The following is a 6,194-nucleotide window of genomic DNA, read 5'->3' as shown; positions in this document are numbered from 1 at the left end:
TTATATGTGCATGCGTTTGTAGTATATGTGTAAGTACTATATGCAGTATACATACAAGCCTATATATTTGTGTGTATATATTGTATACATGTATGTATGTGTATATATAGAGAGTATATATAGTATAAATGTGAACATGCTGTATATATACACACACCCATATATTGATATATGGGTGTGTGTATATATACAGTGTATGTACACTGTATGTATGTATGTATACAGTGTATATTTATATATAGGTGTGTATATATGTTGTATACCACCATGTGTATATGTTTCTACGTATCATATGTATATATGAATATACTATTATATACACACTTGCGTATGAATTTATATGTGTATGTACATGCGCATATTTACATATAGGGGTGTGTGTGTGTATACATTGTATATATGTATGTGTGTATATCTTATATATATGATATATGTATGTATATATACGATGAATTTCTATATACAGTACATATATATTTTTATGCTATATGCTTTTATATGTAGGTGTATATGTGTGTCTATATGTATGTACGTGTCTGTATTGCATATATTATATGTGTATGTATGTATACTGTCTATATGCACACCTAAATATCTTTGTATGTGTGTATATATATATGATATATATGTAACTAGGTGTGTATATTGCATATGTTATACGTATGTGTACATACTGTATATATACAAACTATGCATTTTATATGTGTGTATGTATAGTGTATATGTATGTGTGTATTGTCTATATTGTGTGTATTGTCTATATTGTGTGTATATGTGTGTATACATACTGTATATATACAAACTGCATTTTATATGTGTGTATATATGTATGTGTGTATTGTATATACTATATGTGTATATGTGTGTACGCATACTGCATATGTACAGAGCTGTATATTTTTGTATGCTTGTACAGATGTACGTGTGTGTGTATATACACACACTCCCCCCTATGGATTCTGTTTGTCTGGAGAACCCTCACTGAATCGGACACTTATGACAATTGAGTACCTGCTCTTTGCCAGCCAGGGAGCCAAAGGCTTGTCTTTCGGTGTCTCCCTTAAGTGTCACAAGTCCCAAGAGGGAAGGTGATGCTGCTCCTACCAGTTGAGGTGCCTCAGGGTCAGTTAGGTGGACAGGGCGGGGGGCTGGAGCCTGGTGGAGCCCAGGTGGAGTTCTAGCAGCAGTACAGCCTAGCAGTCCCACTTCCCCGGGTGCTTCTCACAAAGACGCCGAGGGAGAGTCGGGATCTGAAGGAGGGGATGAGGAAGCTTCCGTGGGTCCGCAAGCCCAGACCAAGGCTGACTCGTCAAGAGTGTTAGAGGTCAGGACTGTGGTTACCCTGGGGGTGGGCTTACACAGAGCCATTCATATTCTGAAAAGTATCCATTCTGCTCTTGTTTGTATGGTTACCCCCCTCCCCCAAATCTTTTAAAAACAGATTCTCTTGGTTGCTGGGAACACACACGGGGAAGTTGTGTGTGAGGGGGTATGATCCAGGGGACAGGGAGGATAAGCCGCCCACTCGTAGGGCCAGGAGTGGCTCAGCTTTGTGAGCTGAGGATGGCCCACGAGGTTCCAGAGAGAAGGGTCCCTGCTCCGTCCCTGCTCTGTGCACCCCATTCCCAGCCTGAGAAGCCCAGAGCCACCCCCGCACCCCCCCGCAACACACACACACCAGGGAGGAGAGCCAGTCACCCTGGCTCCCAGGCTCCGGCTCCAAGGCTCCCGGCACTTGGAGCTATTTTCAGCTTTCATGCCCTAGGACACGGCCAGAGCTATTGTCTCCGGAAACTCTCTGTCTGTCTCTCGCCCGGCCTCCCTCCCTTCCTCCCTCCCTCCTCCGCTTCTTCCCCTCCTGCTCCATCTGTCCTCCCCTCCACCCTGCATTTCTACACAGGATGGCTCACAGACAGCTGCTCCCCGTGCTCACCTGCCACCATTCCATGGATGTCAAAGCAAGCCCTGGGGACTTCCCTGGAGGTCCAGTGATTAAGACTCCGAGCTTCCACTGCAGGGGACGCGGGTTCGATCCCTGGTCAGGGAAATAAGATCCCACATGCCACACGGCACGGCCCAAAAAAATGAATACATAAAGTTATAGTGATGAAACAGCCCTAGTGGTGCAAGGATGGGACGTATAGCTCTATGGTATAGAAAAAAGGTCCAGAAACAGATATATGAGAACTTGATATGATAGAAAGTGGGGAAATTAAGGAGTTTTCAATAAATGGCATTAGGACAATTGCATATCCATGTGGGAAAAAGTAAATTAGAAAAAAAAAAAAGCAAGCCCTGGTCAGGTGTGACCTTGGGCCCAGGGCCATTGGCACACGTTGTCATGTGGGACGTTCTTCCTTAGACTCCTCCCTCCCTCCTGTGTCACTGTCACTTCCTCCAGAACCTTCCTGGACTCCCCTCCACAAGCCCGGGGTGTGCCCTCACCCGCCCTGGATCACCAGAATTCCAATCCCGGCCCACCCTTCCCCACCAGGTAGAGAACTGTGCATGGTCAATAAGACCGTAGAGGTCATTGGCCATTGCTATTGCAGCTGGAATTGTTACTGTGTTTAGATAGGGTGACCAACACCCGCCCGCAGTTTGCCCAGGACCGCTCAGGTTTGAGCCCTGGAACTCTGGGGAAACCCTCAGTCCCGGGGGACCCCAGAAGGCTGGTCAGCCTATTTAGGACAGATCTTTCACTTGATCTCCCAACCCCCGAGAGCCAGAAAGGGAATCTCCCCCCTCCTTCCATTGTAACCTTCATTCATTCATCCACTCATCCCTTTATTCAGCAAGTATTTATGAAGCATCTACTACACCGCAGACACTCTTCTAGGTGCTGGGGACATAACAGCATCCCTGTCCTCAAAGAGCTCACGTTCTAGCGAGGGCAGCAAACAGTAAACTGAGAAGGTGTGATTTATTACATGGGGATGATGTCTCGGAGACCACTGCAGGGCAGGGGAGGTGGGAGAGGAAAGGGGCAGTTCTAAATGCAGGCGCTGACGGGATTGGGGCAGACCTTGCCCTGGGCCAGGCTGGTTGCTTCAACACAGCTGTCCTCGCCCAGAGCCATCCTGCCCCCGCCTCACCCAGTTCTTCCGTGATGTGTGGGGAAAATCTGTGGTTGTCACAACTGGGAGGGAGGGGCCCCTGGAATCAAATGGGTGAGGCCAGGGATGCTGCTAAACCCCACACAGTGCCCAGGAGGGGCCCTCAGCAGAGGATGACCCGCCCCGAATAACCCCAGTGCCACGGGGGAGACCCTGCACTAATATTATTCAGACCCGCTGGTGCCCCCAGATTCCTGCACAGGCAGGGACTCTAACCGGGTCACCTCTGTATCCCGAGGTGACCTAGAGTGGGGCAGCCAGGAGGGCTGAGATGAGTATCGGGGGTGAAATGACAAACCTCTGCACCCACTCTCCCCGCTGCACCGCAGGGGCGATGGTCTCTCTCTCCTCCCTGTGCAGGTAGCTTGTCCCTGAGCCATTTCTTCTTGTCAAGGTCCCTGTCGCAGGTTGGGTTCCCCGAAGACGACGTTGAGAGCAAGGATTGGAGTGCAGGTGGTTGATGGGAGGCGTTCAGGAACAGATACAGCTGCCATAGGATCCCACAATTCCACTCCTGGGCATAGATCTGGAGAGAACTCTAATTCAAAACTATACATACACTCCTGGCATTTCCCTGGTGGTCCAGTGGTTAAGAATCCACGCTTCCAGTGCAGGGGGCATGGGTTCCATCTCTGGTCAGGGAACTAAGATCTCACATGCCGTGTGACAATAAAAGAAGAAAGAAAGAAAAAAGAAAGAGAGAAAGAGAGAAAGAGAGAAAGAGAGAGAGAGAAAGAAAGAAAGAAAGAGAGAAAGAGAGAGAGAGAAAGAAAGGAAGAAAGAAAGAAGAAAGAAAGAAAGAAAAGATACATGCACCCCAATGTTCATTGCAGCACTATTTACAATAGCCAAGACATGGAAGCTACCTAAATGTCCACTGATGGATGAATGGATAAAGACGATGTGGTACATATATACAATGGAATATTATTCAGCCATAAAAAGAATGAAATAATGCTATTTGCAGCAACGTGGATGGACCTAGAGATTATCATACTAAGTGAAGTAAGTCAGAAGAGAAAGACAAATATCATATGATCTCACTTATATGTGAAATCTAAAATACGACACAAATGAACTCGTCTACGAAACAAAAACAGACTCACAGACATAGAGAACAGACTTGTGGTTGCCAAGGGGGAGAAACAGTGAGGGAGGGTTGGATTGGGAGTTTGGGGTTAGCAGATGCAAACTATTAAATATAGGATGGATAAACCACAACGTCCTACTGTCTAGCACAGGGAACAATATTCAGTATCCTGTGATAAGCCATAACGGAAAAGAAAAAGTTTTATTTATAGGTTCCATCCCTAACTGAGCTGGCCCATCCCCTCCCATGGTTCTAAGTGCAGCCCGAGGCTGCAGACTTCCCACCGTGGTCTTCAGCTCCAGAGCAAGCCACCTGCAAACCACCCACATCTTCCCAGGGGTTGGCAACTCTCCTTTGCTACTGATTCCAAGACACATCCAGATAGCAAAAATGTGACCATGAAAAGAAACTCAGGCATGTTCAAATCAGGGAAATAACATTCTTAGCTCTGTTCAGTACTCGCTTAATTTTAGAAGAGCTTAGAGTTACAAAAAAGTTGCAAAGATCTGTACAGAGTGTACAGAGTGCCGTGGACCCTGACCCAGTACCCCTATTTCCAACTCGTTAGTACCTTAGTACGACATGTTTATCCAACTAAGGAACCAAGATGGATACATTGTTATTAACTAAAGTCCACACTTTATTAGAATTTCCCTAGTGTTCCCCTAACATCCTTTTTCTGTCCCAGTCTCCTCTGGGCTGTGACATTTCTCAGACGTCGCTGGGTTTTGATACCTTGAAAGTTTTGAGGAGGACTGGTCAGGTATTTTGTCGCTCAATTTGTTTGTCTGTTTGTTTTCTGATGTTTTCTTATGGTTGGTCTGGAGTTATGGGGTTTGGGGCGGAAGATACAGACAGAGATAAAAATGCCATTCTCCTCAGGTCACATCAAGGATACACACCATCAACAGGACTTATGACAAACGATTTTACCCTTGATCACCTGGCCAGTATCGTCTTTTTTTTCTTGCTGCGTTGGGTCTTCGTTGCGTGTGGGCTTCTGTAATTGTGGCACGGGGGCTCAGTAGTTCTGGCTCCCAGGATCTAGAGTGCAGGCTCAGTAGTTGTGGGCCACGGGCTTAGTTGATCTGCGGCACCTGGGATCTTCCCGGACCAGGGCTTGAACCTGTGTCCCCTGCATTGGCAGGCGGATTCTTTTCTTTTCTTTTTTTCTTTTGCAACCAAAACTTTAATCCCAAGGATTCTCACAAAACATATTACAAATGACAGCATGAAAAAAAAATTGCACAGTAACTCAAAGTTCAGCTCTACAATATACTCTTAATCTGGCAGGACATTGGTATCTTGATAATCTCAAATTTCCAAAAAATATTACAAAGAGCTATGTATTCATGTACAGCAATCACAGAGGGGACGTATGACCTAACTCAAAGGTAAAACTAACTTCCTTGAAACTTCTTAGATTTTAAACTCCCTGGACAACCTCTTGTCCGGTGTGAAGACTAGTGGAATTTTTTTTTTAATTTTATAGCTACTTTATTTATTTATTTATTTATTTATTTTTGGCTGTGTTGGGTCTTCGGTTCGTGCGAGGGCTTTCTCTAGTTGCGGCAAGCGGGGGCCACTCTTCATCGCGGTGCGGGGACCGCTCTTCATCGCGGTGCGCGGGCCTTTCACTACCGCGGCCCCTCCCGTTGCGGGGCACAGGCTCCAGACGCGCAGGCTCAATAGTTGTGGCTCACGGGCCCATCTGCTCCCTGGCATGTGGGATCCTCCCAGACCAGGGCTCGAACCCGTGTCCCCTGAATTAGCAGGCAGATTCTCAACCACTGCGCCACCAGGGAAGCCCGGAATTTTTAAACCTCTAATCTAGGGTAAGGGTGCGGCTTTCATTTTTACCTGCTGGCTTGGGTTCACAGCACCTTTTAAAGACTGCTTGCTTAACTACAGCTGCATACCATATCCCAGCTACAGAAAGTCTTTTCAATGTTTGCCAGTGTTGCTTCCATAATAGTAAACATCACACT

Source organism: Balaenoptera acutorostrata, chromosome 1 (assembly GCF_949987535.1).
Source record: "Balaenoptera acutorostrata chromosome 1, mBalAcu1.1, whole genome shotgun sequence".
NCBI lineage: Eukaryota > Metazoa > Chordata > Mammalia > Artiodactyla > Balaenopteridae > Balaenoptera > Balaenoptera acutorostrata.
Note: the sequence above shows the minus strand (reverse complement) of the source record.